This window comes from Maniola hyperantus, chromosome 7 (assembly GCF_902806685.2).
Source record: "Maniola hyperantus chromosome 7, iAphHyp1.2, whole genome shotgun sequence".
In the NCBI taxonomy this organism is placed as follows: domain Eukaryota; kingdom Metazoa; phylum Arthropoda; class Insecta; order Lepidoptera; family Nymphalidae; genus Maniola; species Maniola hyperantus.
The window spans coordinates 3070379-3084243 of NC_048542.1; the positions used below are offsets into that span (position 1 = coordinate 3070379).

Below are 13865 nucleotides of genomic sequence, written 5' to 3' on the forward strand. Positions count from 1 at the left end.
AATTTAAATCCACATCCAAAGCAGCAGCACCCAGATCATTTATATTTTAGGGATGCATCTGTAAAAAAATTATGGTATGGTATGGTATCATATTCCTTCATCACCTCCGCGCAGAAAGCTTGCAGTTCTAATACGTTGTATTGTCGCTTCCTTTTAGATACTAATTTTATAAAGCCGGCATCATTTTTCGTCTGGAAGTGCTTATGAACAACGTATTTGTTTAATTTTTGGGCCCCCGCCGGGTTCATAAATTGGGGTCTTAGTTTTGATGTCTTGGTTTCGTTCAAGAATTTTTTATATCCAATTTTTGCCAGCACAACGTTTATTTTTGTTGAAATTGTTTTTGATGCCATTCTTTTCACAAAAAATATAAGTTTGCTGTCGGATCCTCTTAGATGTCAGAGGAATGCCTATTTTAGCAAATCTCTTGATTCTAGAAACTAAATCTCGTCCTCGTTATGGAAGGGTTTACTGTTATAATTCATCTGATGATAATAGTTTTTTAAAATAATTTCAACAAGACTTTTGTTTTAACAAAAGAAAGAAGAAAAATAAAACAATGATTATTTTATTTGCTTTATTAATTCACCTCCTCATTTTCTATATCTTCTCTTATTTTATTATATTATCAAGGAACGTGGCTGGTGCATTTATATTATTTTGATGCCGTGCCCACCCTAAAAACCATATTACTACTGTCATTGTATGGGCACAGCAACCAACAGTTCTTTTGCTAACAATACAATTACAGCAATACCCTTTTATTAAATTGATGGGTTCAGGTTCTAATGGGTGATTCATTTAGAGGTATTTTTTTTAATAAGTAAAAAAAAAGAATAAATTCAATTTTATTTTATAATCTTTATTATCATACAAAAGAACCATTCTTTACAATTATTTCTTAAAGATAATTTCTTTCAAATGTTGTCCTTGACTGCGGTTAACATGGTCCATTCTGAAGTTCCAATTTTCAATGACGCGTGTGAGTATTTCGAGAGGTATTTCGCCAATGACTCGAGTAATATTGGCCTCCAATGCCTCAATCGTAGCTGGCTTATCCATGTAGACTTTGGACTTTACATAGCCCCAAAGGAAATAATCAAGAGGTGTGATGTCACATGATCTAGCCGGCCAATTCACTGGTCCAAAGCGTGAAATGATTTGTTCGCCGAATCGTTCTCGCAGTAAAGCCATGGTTTCACGGGCTGTATGGCAAGTGGCGCCATCTTGTTGGAACCAAATTTCGTTGAGACCACGGGCTTCAATTTCAGGCATCAAATAATCTGTTACCATCGCGCGGTAACGGTCACCATTCACAGTAACACTCCGGCCGGCCTCAGTTTTGAAGAAATAGGGACCGATTATTCCACCGGCCCATAAACCACACCAAACAGTTGTTTTCTCTGGATTTAATGGCAGCTCTTGAACCTCTTTGGGTTGTTCATCAGCCCAAATACGGGCATTTTGTTTATTCACAAACCCATTAAGCCAAAAATGGGCCTCATCTGAGAACAAAATTTTTGTTGAAAACAGTGCATCTTCTGCAAGCTTGTCAAGAGCCCAACGACTAAAACGGAAACGATTCGGAAGGTCGCTCGGCTTCAGTTCTTGCACTAATTGAATTTTGTATGCTTTTAAGGAAAGATCCTTACGTAAAATACGCCAAGTTGTTGAATACGACAGGCCAAGCTGTTGAGAACGGCGACGAATCGACACTTTACGGTCTTCGCGTACACTCGCCGCTACCGCCCCTATATTTCCTTCACTACGTGCTGGATGTGGTCTATTTGTTCGAGTATTATCCAATAATGAAAATTGGGTCTCAAGCTTACTGACAGTAGAGCGAATTGTGCGTTCGGTTGGCCGATTATGTGGACCATAAGTTGCTCTAAGCGCCCGATACACATTCCTCGTACAACGCCCATTTTCGTAATAAAGCTGAACAATTTGTAGACGCTGTGCCGGGCTAAGTCTTTCCATTATGAAATGTCAAACACTACTGAACAGGAATGCCACTTCAGTTGACACGACGCATGCGCGATCTGCAATTAAATCCCAACCACTAAAAGTACCTCTAAATGAATCACGCGTTATAATGTCTCTGTCTTGAGATAATAAAATATAGACAAAATATACCTTGCCTGTATGATGCCTTGACTGTATTTTAGCTCTCAACAAACGATCACTTTCATTAAAATAACTGTCACAATCACTTTCATTAAATGTGATATGCCCAATCCTCTCTTCTTAACTTACTTTACAAAACAAATGTTATGATTAATTTTTTCCCTGACTCCGATAACATGTCCGCCTACATTTCGGCAGCGTCAATAATACTTTTGATATTATTTTCATTACTGTCCATCACAGGAATCAAACCACACGCCGTTCTTAAGTCGAACTCTATGATTGATTCTGTATTTGGTCTATGAGGGGATATTAATCTAGTTTTGGAATCACTTTCACTACACATGTATGGTTTGGTATGCGTACCTACATAAATTAAATATAAAAATGTTAAACTTTCTGATCTTATCCCTTGCTCAGTAGATAATAATTCTATTAACTCCTCACTTTTCTCATAAATAATTTCAGTTCCGTATAATGATGGTAAAGGTAATGTTATACAAAATAAATTTATTTTGTATAACATAACACCTTTATAACGAGATTTTCCTTTCTTTATTATCTCATACCTGTCCTATTTATAAGAAAGAAAAACGCATTCGAGAATTAATGGCAGAATTTAACTTTTTTTTTTTTTTTTTTTTATTAAATATTAGCCATATTAAATGACTAATATTCCCCTTTCCTCTCCAATTAAGCGTCAGGCTTGTGCTAGGAGTAGGTACGACAATAGTGCAACGGGCGGGGTTTGAACCGTCGACCTTTCGGTTTTCAGTCCACTCCTATACCGGTTGAGCTATTGAGGCTTTAATTGTTCGTACAAAGGGGCACTAACCATATCCGGTACTTGGAAGGACAGAATCTAATTTATGGCCAAATCTCCAGCAACGCGCACACTGAGTGACTGGATATTCATAAGGGGTTACTGTACTTACTGTTTCAAAAATATATACCTTTGTTGGCAATGTTGATCCCTTAAAACATATTCTTATTACTTCTGCGGGTTCCGACTGACCATTACTGCTGTTTCTACGTTTTAGTCTCTTAACTCCTAAAATATCTACTGGACATTTAAGATGGCTGTAGTTGAATTTGAGGAATCAACAGATTCTTTTTCTTCTTTTTTTATTTGACTTACTCGTTTCTTGTTTTTTTTGGTGTTTGACATTAATTTTTACTCGCAGTGTCTTCAACAGGGTCAGCTTGTCGGTAAAGAGTGAAAGTAGCGCATGGATCTTTTTTGGGCATGAAAAATTAGTACATAGTTGAATTTGGTATTGAATATGGTCTGATAATGGCGTTTTGGAGCCATAGGGCAGTTATAGTTTCCCTCTTAGAACCAGATTTGGTATATGCGGTGCATTTTTGAAATATTGAGTAGCTCTGTAGAGAGTAGAGAGGTACTGCCTAGGCCCTAGCTCAATGTTTTCTGATATAATGCGACTTGATTGTAAGAAATAATTTAATATGCTGGTCTGTTAACGATAACGGTAGTTTCATTTCCTTTTGTTGTAATTGTTCTTTAGCAGACTTTTTTCTTTTCACAAAGTTTTGAAGGCAACCCTTTTCTTTGCATTTTCACTGTACCAAGGCAATATTTATATTACCTGCTTATTAAGATTTTCCACCAGTGGGAGAGATGTGAAAGAGTTATCAAAAGCAAGCAATTTTTTCAGTATATATACACGCCCTCGTGTTACATATAACACAAGAGCGTGACCGGCAAAATGTATTAAAAAATGAAAGTCTAGCGTTTGAAAAACATAAAACATGTAGTTGATAATTTTCACTTGGATGCTTTATTATTAAAGCGTCCAGTCTCCTCCGTTATCCACAATAGCCTGGTATCTTCGAGGCATACTTTCGACTAATTTTTCAGCTTAGTCACGGGATATTGACCTTCATATGGCTTTTAAATTGCAAGTTATATCGTCGGCAGTTAGTATTTTTACCCAACTGCGGCAATGTCCAAAGGAGGGTTATGTGTCGCGGTGGCGTGCGATGCGGTTGTAAAAAAAGGAGGGTGGAATGAGATCAAACAACTCTTCGGAACACTCTCCATTATAGAGGCGATAGAACACGCAAAGAGAGCTTACGTCTCTGAGGTGTTCCAGGCTTTCCAACAGGCCGGTTAGTTTGGGATTGTCCACAAGTCGCTAATGATAAAGATTTTTCTAGTATTTGGTGAATTATGTGGTCATCAGGTTATTCGAACTTACATTTCGCCGCCTGATCTCTTCGCTTAATAAGGAATTTTTCAAAACTTTTTCTTCATCTTGCTGAATTAGACGGAAAATATGCCGTTCAAAGGTCTTGTTTTGTTTTGGGAGGAAGTAGTTATCTAGTTTACTAATAGCTACTTCAAAAATGTCGACGTTCTCGCCATGTTCCACGTTTGCTCCAGGCAAATCTCAATGTTTCTTTCACAAGTCCATGCTGTTCACAATTTTTTATATAAAAATTGCCCAGTTAGTAGTATCATAATATTGTGTGCGTTGGTTACGCATTTCTTACAGACACTCCAGTTGCTTGTCACTTATTCAACATAATATGATCAATAAACAATAGATCGACGCTAATAAAAGAAAGTATACTTAGATCCCCAATTGCACCTTTTCAGAATTTCGTCAATATTACAATGATTACCAATCCAGTTGTTAGTCGCAACTACTGCCCTAAAGCTGCCTGCCGTTACAGATATGCCCGCTTCTTTAAATAATGTTTTGATCCAACCTGTGATTACAGTTCGAGAGGCATTCTTGACTCTTCCCCTTGTAGTAATGAACAGGCTATCTTTACGTGTTGTGTTACGGCGTATCTTTGAAATAGAAATGGTTTTCTTCACCCAAAAGACTAGATCCAATCAATTATCTGCGTTGGTTTCTTCCTTTTTTAACAACCAGCCCCATTATCTGTAAGATGCCGAATCAGTTTTAGAGCCAAATTTAGGCCAAAATATTATTTCATTCCCCTTATCTTCGAAGTTATCCTTTCTATTGATAGAAGAGTTAAGTCGTGGACTCTTCTCGCCGTGGCAACAGAAAGAGCACAGAAGTGTGTCTTGATACTGCAAAAAGGCTGTTGTAATCAAAGTGGTATGACTGAAGATCAGTAAGTCCTCTACTGTCCATGAAGCAGATTTTTTAACTGAAGGATTTTTGGCAAAGATACCTTTTAATATGGCTATTTGCTTAACTAGAGGATGAGAACTAAGCTCGGAAGATCTTACAGGATTTCCAAAGTTTGCCACAATTGACTTGTGAACTGCTATGGTTCTGGGCGCCAGCTTGAGCACGCTCGCGCGTATGAGAGAGAGGTAGCAATGCTACAGTCCAGTATAGTCGCAGCCATCAATGGTGTCTTTCTAAAATAGAAAACTTGATGTTCAAAGATTCATACAGTAAGTTTTTCATATTTGTCATCATCTCATCTTCGTTTTCATATCGAATTTGCAGTTTGCGGTTTAATAATGATATCTAAGGTAGTACTAGATATGCATGTGCTAGATTAGCCTCAGAAGTATAGAGACAATAGAGTCAGGAATCACCTACTGAGAGCCTAAACCTTAATTCGTTATCAATAAGCTAGGGCGTGGTTGAAGGTAGAAAACAAAATAAAAGATTGTATAAGGAAATAAACTGTTTTATTCAGGGAAAAATCCCTCCATATCAAAGTTTATCTTTACCATTACTTATTGCTTTATCATTAAATAATTTATTATTTCCTTTAAGAAAAATCTACCACCAGTTCGTAAAAAGCATTATTCTGTATGGTTAGATAGGAACTAGTAAAAAAATCTAGAGGTGCTCAACTCAATTTGAGCTTTACGCACTGCCAGTTCAGACTGAACTACAGGAGTAATCGCTACTTAAGGTTTTAAAAGGATAGTAGTTTTCACGGGTTTACACACGAGACTAATCTCGAATCAAACATCATTCTTAAGAACACAATACGTATTTATTAGGAAAAAATAAAAATTAGTCACACGTATGACAACTGACAAAACACTGTCCGTTAGACAAATGAACATAAGACACAATTATATAAGTGACACAACTTATTATATCAATTTATAAATGACAACATTATGAATAAATTACACAAAAACACAATAGTATTACTAATGGCAGGGTAATACAGTTTTTAAATTATAAACAAAGTATAGGTACACGAGTTATCTTAATAATTATATACAACACACATACGTTAGAAATGATCACTTACTATTAAGTTATCATATAAGCAAGTTCGTATAATTTTCATAACTGAATAGTTGTAAGCTTTCAGATTATGAATACGGATATTAATACAACCTAAAGTAGTTGGATCTCATAGGACACGATCGTACAATTAAACTTTAGACCTAATAGTTGTAAGTTATTAAGTCATATAAAAACCTATCTGGTTTAACAAAGACTAAATAGTAAACATCGGTTATGTACGACACGATTATCGTTCACTCGAATGTTAACACTCAGTTTAAACGACGACTGAACGAAAAAAGTTGGGAACCGACGCTTATTATTCACTCGAAATGGTAACAGGCTTGATATAAATGTTGACCGACAGTCGATACATAAAAAACATAGAACACTGTTCCACCGCATCAGCCGGTCTGAATACGGAATCTTAGAGCCTATACTGCTAACACAAGGCCTGTGCCGCAGCTTTCTTTACAACGTTTCACTTTTAATTTAATTAACTCGACTGTCGCTACACTTTTATAAACACACTGCCTGTGGAATAAAGTATGATTAGTTTATCAACTAAAAACCAATACACATAATGGTTAGTAGATAAGGGTTAGCACATAAAGGTTAGTACGTAAGCATTAGTTACACAAGACTAAACATTAGCTAGAACAAATGCAAATAAAGGTTAGTACATAAAGGTTAGCACATAATGGTTAATACATAATGGTTAATACATAAGCCATCACATTAAAGTTATATAGATATGTAGTACTTCTCACTACATGACTTCAAAATGGCCGACGGAAAAGTTCAATTCAAAATGGCCGCCGGAAAAGTTCATTTAAAATGGCCGTCGGAAAAATTTACTTGTAACTCACTAAGAGACACTGAACTTATTAACACTTGGGGGGCTATATGGTTTTTAAAAACCTTTTGGTCGCAGCGGATACCTGAAGCACTCCACCCGTCGCTGTTGCGAACCCCTCACCACTGTTATCCTTAAGATAAGTGGCAGGTTCAACTCTCGACGTCGTTGCTGCTGTCCACCGTGTTCCGCCCGCTGTGGCCGAGGACCTTCCACGATGACCCTTAGGCCAGATGGTTGGTTGGCTGCTTGTGGTTGCATGGGCATGCGCCGTGCACCTGCACGCTGCTGCACCGTAGCTGACCGTGGGTGGTAAGGACCACGGCTCAGCTGTGAGATGGTTGCTATTGGAGGGCTATTACGGTGAGGAAAGATGCTGTAGATGTCAGCTGTTGCTTGCTATGCTACAACAAGAACAGGTACCGGCTGACTCGGTTCACTCACCCTTCGCAGTAGTTCAGCTGATCACAGCTGGGGTTTGATGACCTGGCTACCAGCTGACCATGTAAGGTCAATGACCTGGGCTACCAGCTGACCATTTAGGGTCAATGACCTGGGCTACCAGCTGACCGCAGCTGGTGTCACTTGCCTCGGTTTTGAAGAGAGGCCACTGACCAGCCTAAGCTGATCTTTACCTAGCTACTTAGCTATTTAGAAGAGGTACTTTCCCTATCACTGCCCTATTCTAGCACTTTCACTTGTATTACACTGAGACCGAAAACTTGAGAACGAATAATGCGTAAAAATCACGCCTTAATATTTGCATATTTTGCCTTAGTAAGTACCTCCTCTAATGAGCCAATAAATTGTACTAACCAATTATGCATAGATTATGCGACGTTGCCGCTTTATTTCGACTCGCCCTTGGCACATTCCATGCATTTTCCGACACGAGGCATGCCTTCTCTTTCTGACAATTACTTACTTTCTCTCTCTACCGAGATACTGTCTCAGATTCGGCTGATCTCGTGTCGGTCCGTTGCTATGGTTACCGAGCGTCTCCCGCGCAGTTTAGCTTGTCCGTAACAAGCATATTATCTACCGAGAGAAAGAACTGGCAAGAAAAAACTCGGTGGTGTCTATTTTGAAATACCAATTACACATTTGAACAATACATAATTCAACATACATAGTACAACAAAAGAAATATAAAATCAACAATATTCGTACCTGTAGGTATGTCACAGCTTCTTCTTAAAAATAGGAAAATTAATGATTTCTACCGTCAAAGCAGAGCCATTTATAGGCTGGGATTAACTCCCACCCTCTGTATAAAAATATAGTGATACCATGTAAAGATTAAATTCAATAGAGTCAATAGAGTTTAAACTCTACTAAATTTATATACTTTAAATACCACATTATACTCTATTTAAATCTACAATTACTTTATTTCTAAAATATAATAAAATCTTTATTATGTTTTGCCATGTAAGTACCATAGATTTGCCATTTATAATCTGTTAATTGTTCTGTCACGTCTGTAGTATTTTGTCTATCATTTTGACGTGCCTCTGTTTACAAATATAATATCTATGGTTTAGAATTTGTAGGCGCGCTAGGCACGTACATCAGAAATAGGAAGGAGAATGACCGATAATTATTATTATTAATCCTCAGCCGACATCAGAACGTATCAGAACGTAGTAATTAACCACTAGGTACTTTAATCAATGATCTTTACAATTCGTTCTCAGCACTTTAAACAACCTATTGGATGAGTCGGGATTTACTTTCTTAAAATGAACCAGGCCGCATATGTGAACTAACGATATTCTTGTGTTATCAAATTACATGGACTATCCTCAATTATTATCATGGAAACTCTCACGTATAGCACAGGGAAACTATCAACGCAAGATAACGAGGTAAACCTAACCTAACCCTACCTAGGTCGCCTCCAACCACCCCTCACAGCGACCCCTCACCTCACTCTAACCTAATCTCAACATCATCATCATCATCATCATCATCATAGCATCATCATAGCACCATCGCATCATGTGATTAGGGCACAATTGCTATTGGCAACCTCTGAATCAAATCACTAGCCATTTCTTTATCTGATCATCTAAAGACAATCTACCACTGGTTCGGAATGCTACAGCCTACCGCGAGAAGAGCCAGCAAGAAACTCGCGTGGCGACTAGCTCAATCATCAATCTCAACTTCATGAACACTCTTAAAATAATCATTGCATTGACACTCACTATCTAAACCAGATCATATTATTGACTCCTCTTTACTAACTCGCAATAATATCACAATAGCTCTACCTTATCCACTCTATGCGCGTCTAAATACCGAATGCCATAGCATCGTGCGCTACGGCGCCTCGAACACTATTCATCCAGGCATGCAATCGCCACACTATACCTACCTACGCGAATCCCACTCAAGGGATCGCCAGCTCGTGCCCGGTTTCCTCGAAACCACCAGAATGCAAGCTATTCGATCTAATGGGAAACTCATTGTCTGATTACCCTACCTCTTGTGTAGGGTAGTGTCTACCCTACATAAGAGTCAGCAATGATTCTTAACCAAACGGGTTATACGTTTCTAAAGCGGGTACTATCAAAGTTAACTGCAAATTACTATCACATTAAACTATCACTTTAAACTAATTATCATCTCAACTGCCGGTATATCTCCAATTACACTCTAAATTACTAGCGTTTGCAGAAATAACCTTAACGGATGTCATTATAATAATCTATCCACTGAGCCAACCGTTAACTCACGAATTACTCTAATATTCACCAATATAATTAATATTCCACATTCGTCTAACAACTACGCGAACATTATTAATAGTGCTTTGCAGACAAAGTCACCGGATAGCATTAAAGGTTAGAATTACTTTAAGGTTACGATTTAACACAAACATTTTACATTATCACAATCACAGAATTAAATATCACGATCATTATTATTCACGCTAAAAGCTACCTATCTCGAATTACCTAAGCTAATCTGAATTCTAATAAAATGGCTAGAGTGAATTCTGAATCAGACAACCTACGCGTGTCTGTCAAAATCCAACTCTGCCGGCTAATCCAAGATGGCTTCTTTTCACAGAGTAAAGCTTCCTTCATGCAACGTTTCTTTTCACGGAATCTATGACAGTAAAACCTATTATAACATTGACACGCCTACACGGCCATTCTGACATGCGACCGTCCACGGGAGCTAGTAAGTATCAAGCACAAACAATTTCCAATCGTCAGAACATCCGCTCGTCCATCCTGACGATCAGCACAAGCACAAAAACTACATATTATAAAGCATGCATAACACAACCAAAGCATGTCACAACAAAATTACTTCGCAACCATAGCATGTCGCAACCATAACATGTCACCAACGCATGTCACAACAAAAGCGTGCAACCTGGACAAGACGAGCACATCTCTTCAAGCAACCCATAAGAATCTGGCACGGACGACACTGTCCATTCATCTAACACATCTGGAGCAAGCGCGTGCATCCCTTCAACCGACCTCTTCAGGTGCGGCCCGAACCTCAACCAGGGTCGAACATCATCTGGACTGAGCGAGTGCATCCCTCCAGCCAGGCTAGACTCCACAACATCTGGAAGAAGTGTGTCCCCTCAACCAACTCTTGCGAGTCTGGCCCGGACGACACTCTCTTACCAGGATAGACTCCACAACATCTGGAAGAAGTGTGTCCCCTCAACCAACTCTTGCGAGTCTGGCCCGGACGACACTCTCTTACCAGGATAGACTCCACATCTGGAAGAAGTGTGTCCCCTCAACCAACTCTTGCGAGTCTGGCCCGGACGACACTCTTACCAGGATAAACTCACACCATCTGGAAGAAGTGTGTCCCCTCAACCAACTCTTACGAGTCTGGCCCGGACGACACTCCCACCAGGATAAACTCCATAACATCTGGAAGGACACTTCCTTACCAGGATAGACTCATAACATCTGGAAGGACACTTCCTTACCAGGATAGACTCATGAACTTACTATAACATAACATCTGCAAGCAGTGTGTTCCTTCAACCAAGTCCCACAACACACAAGCACACACATGGACCGAGAGTCCCTGATGTTTCACAATTTAAAGGTCATCCATTTAGTCATGATCTCAATGTCACATCTGTCCATTACGTCAACTGACAACATACTGAAGCGGACCAGACACATCCCGTCAGCGTCTCATCCATCAGTGTGGAATGTCGTAAGTTCACACGCTGCCACAAACGAAGTGATCTACAAGATCAATTCAGATTATTTCATTGATAATATGAAGTGAAACTGAAACATTTTCTGGGTAATAAATTAAGTAATTGCCACCAATACTTTCCAAAGTCCCATGGCTTAGGAGTGCAGCACTCTTGCAGCGTCAGGATTAAATAGTTGGATCCAAACATTTTTATGGTAACGTCTCGCGAACTTCCTCTACTAATTAAAAAAAACTATGCAAATCGGTCAGAAACCTCGGAGAAATCGGTTTACAAAAACGCGCCGAATTGAGTACCTTCTCCTTTTGGAAAGCCGGTTAAAATTGCAAAACAAAAATGGCGGTGCAAGCTATCAGCTGTGAACTCGCTGTGAAGTCAAGTCGAACCCAAAATACTGTCGACAGTTATAGGTCCAGGTAGAGAAATCGTCTGTCACTGTCACACACAGCATTCAGTTCGTTCGCTGACTCTCTCTTTTCACTTTTTAATAAAAGGGGCAGCCACACGTGCACGCTTTCATCCCGAAGGCTGGCATTGTTAAATCCAGGTAGCTCCATATTTATTAATAACGTTGTTAATACTACGTTGGTCCTGGAAGTAACTAGTCCAAGTGTAACTTAGGATAATGCTTGAAGTAAGCATTTTTTTTATTAATAAGGGTGTTAGAGTTTAGACTATTCACTTGCCACTCAGTTCACCATCAAAGTCATAATCATTGTCATAGTCAAACTGTAGTTTGATCCGGAACATCGACCCGCATAGGCCAGTCCCTCAATCAACTACACCACAGTCAACATTGTCATAGTCAAACCGTAGTCTGATTCAGAACATTGACTCGCATAGGCCAGTCCTGCGATCAACTACACCACACTTGCCAGTATTCCATACCAGATAGATACCAACATGCACTGCATCACGGGGTTTACACAAAGCATCATTTCACACACCATTTACTACTCTTCACGTTCAGAGGCAGTGAGAGTCCAATCCGAAATATTAAGGATCTTTTAACTCTCAGATAAAACCCCGAAATCTTTTTCTGCAACTTTTACAACAAAGCCTAATTGTGGGTATTAAAATTGGAAAACTTTTCTTCTTCTTTAAACAAATTAATATCATCTTTTCTCGTAACTTTATCCTTTTATAAACCAGGCTAATGTGGGCATTATTTGCAAAACTGTGGGCATAACTTTCAAAAATGTGGGCATGTGCTCATCCCACTTCTGATGTAGGCGCGCTAGGCACGTACATCAGAAATAGGAAGGAGAATGACCGATAATTATTATTATTAATCCTCAGCCGACATCAGAACGTATCAGAACGTAGTAATTAACCACTAGGTACTTTAATCAATGATCTTTACAATTCGTTCTCAGCACTTTAAACAACCTATTGGATGAGTCGGGATTTACTTTCTTAAAATGAACCAGGCCGCATATGTGAACTAACGATATTCTTGTGTTATCAAATTACATGGACTATCCTCAATTATTATCATGGAAACTCTCACGTATAGCACAGGGAAACTATCAACGCAAGATAACGAGGTAAACCTAACCTAACCCTACCTAGGTCGCCTCCAACCACCCCTCACAGCGACCCCTCACCTCACTCTAACCTAATCTCAACATCATCATCATCATCATCATCATCATAGCATCATCATAGCACCATCGCATCATGTGATTAGGGCACAATTGCTATTGGCAACCTCTGAATCAAATCACTAGCCATTTCTTTATCTGATCATCTAAAGACAATCTACCACTGGTTCGGAATGCTACAGCCTACCGCGAGAAGAGCCAGCAAGAAACTCGCGTGGCGACTAGCTCAATCATCAATCTCAACTTCATGAACACTCTTAAAATAATCATTGCATTGACACTCACTATCTAAACCAGATCATATTATTGACTCCTCTTTACTAACTCGCAATAATATCACAATAGCTCTACCTTATCCACTCTATGCGCGTCTAAATACCGAATGCCATAGCATCGTGCGCTACGGCGCCTCGAACACTATTCATCCAGGCATGCAATCGCCACACTATACCTACCTACGCGAATCCCACTCAAGGGATCGCCAGCTCGTGCCCGGTTTCCTCGAAACCACCAGAATGCAAGCTATTCGATCTAATGGGAAACTCATTGTCTGATTACCCTACCTCTTGTGTAGGGTAGTGTCTACCCTACATAAGAGTCAGCAATGATTCTTAACCAAACGGGTTATACGTTTCTAAAGCGGGTACTATCAAAGTTAACTGCAAATTACTATCACATTAAACTATCACTTTAAACTAATTATCATCTCAACTGCCGGTATATCTCCAATTACACTCTAAATTACTAGCGTTTGCAGAAATAACCTTAACGGATGTCATTATAATAATCTATCCACTGAGCCAACCGTTAACTCACGAATTACTCTAATATTCACCAATATAATTAATATTCCACATTCGTCTAAC

General features: G+C 39.0%; 2 protein-coding genes across 2 annotated transcripts in view; both read left to right on the forward strand.

The window, feature by feature from the left end:
- LOC117983663 (plasminogen receptor (KT)) overlaps positions 1–13865 on the forward strand; it is a 174094-nt gene that overhangs the window by 125982 nt on the left and 34247 nt on the right. The window lies entirely within an intron of this gene.
- Positions 1–13865, forward strand: part of LOC117983857 (EARP and GARP complex-interacting protein 1) — a 72385-nt gene that overhangs the window by 26329 nt on the left and 32191 nt on the right. The window lies entirely within an intron of this gene.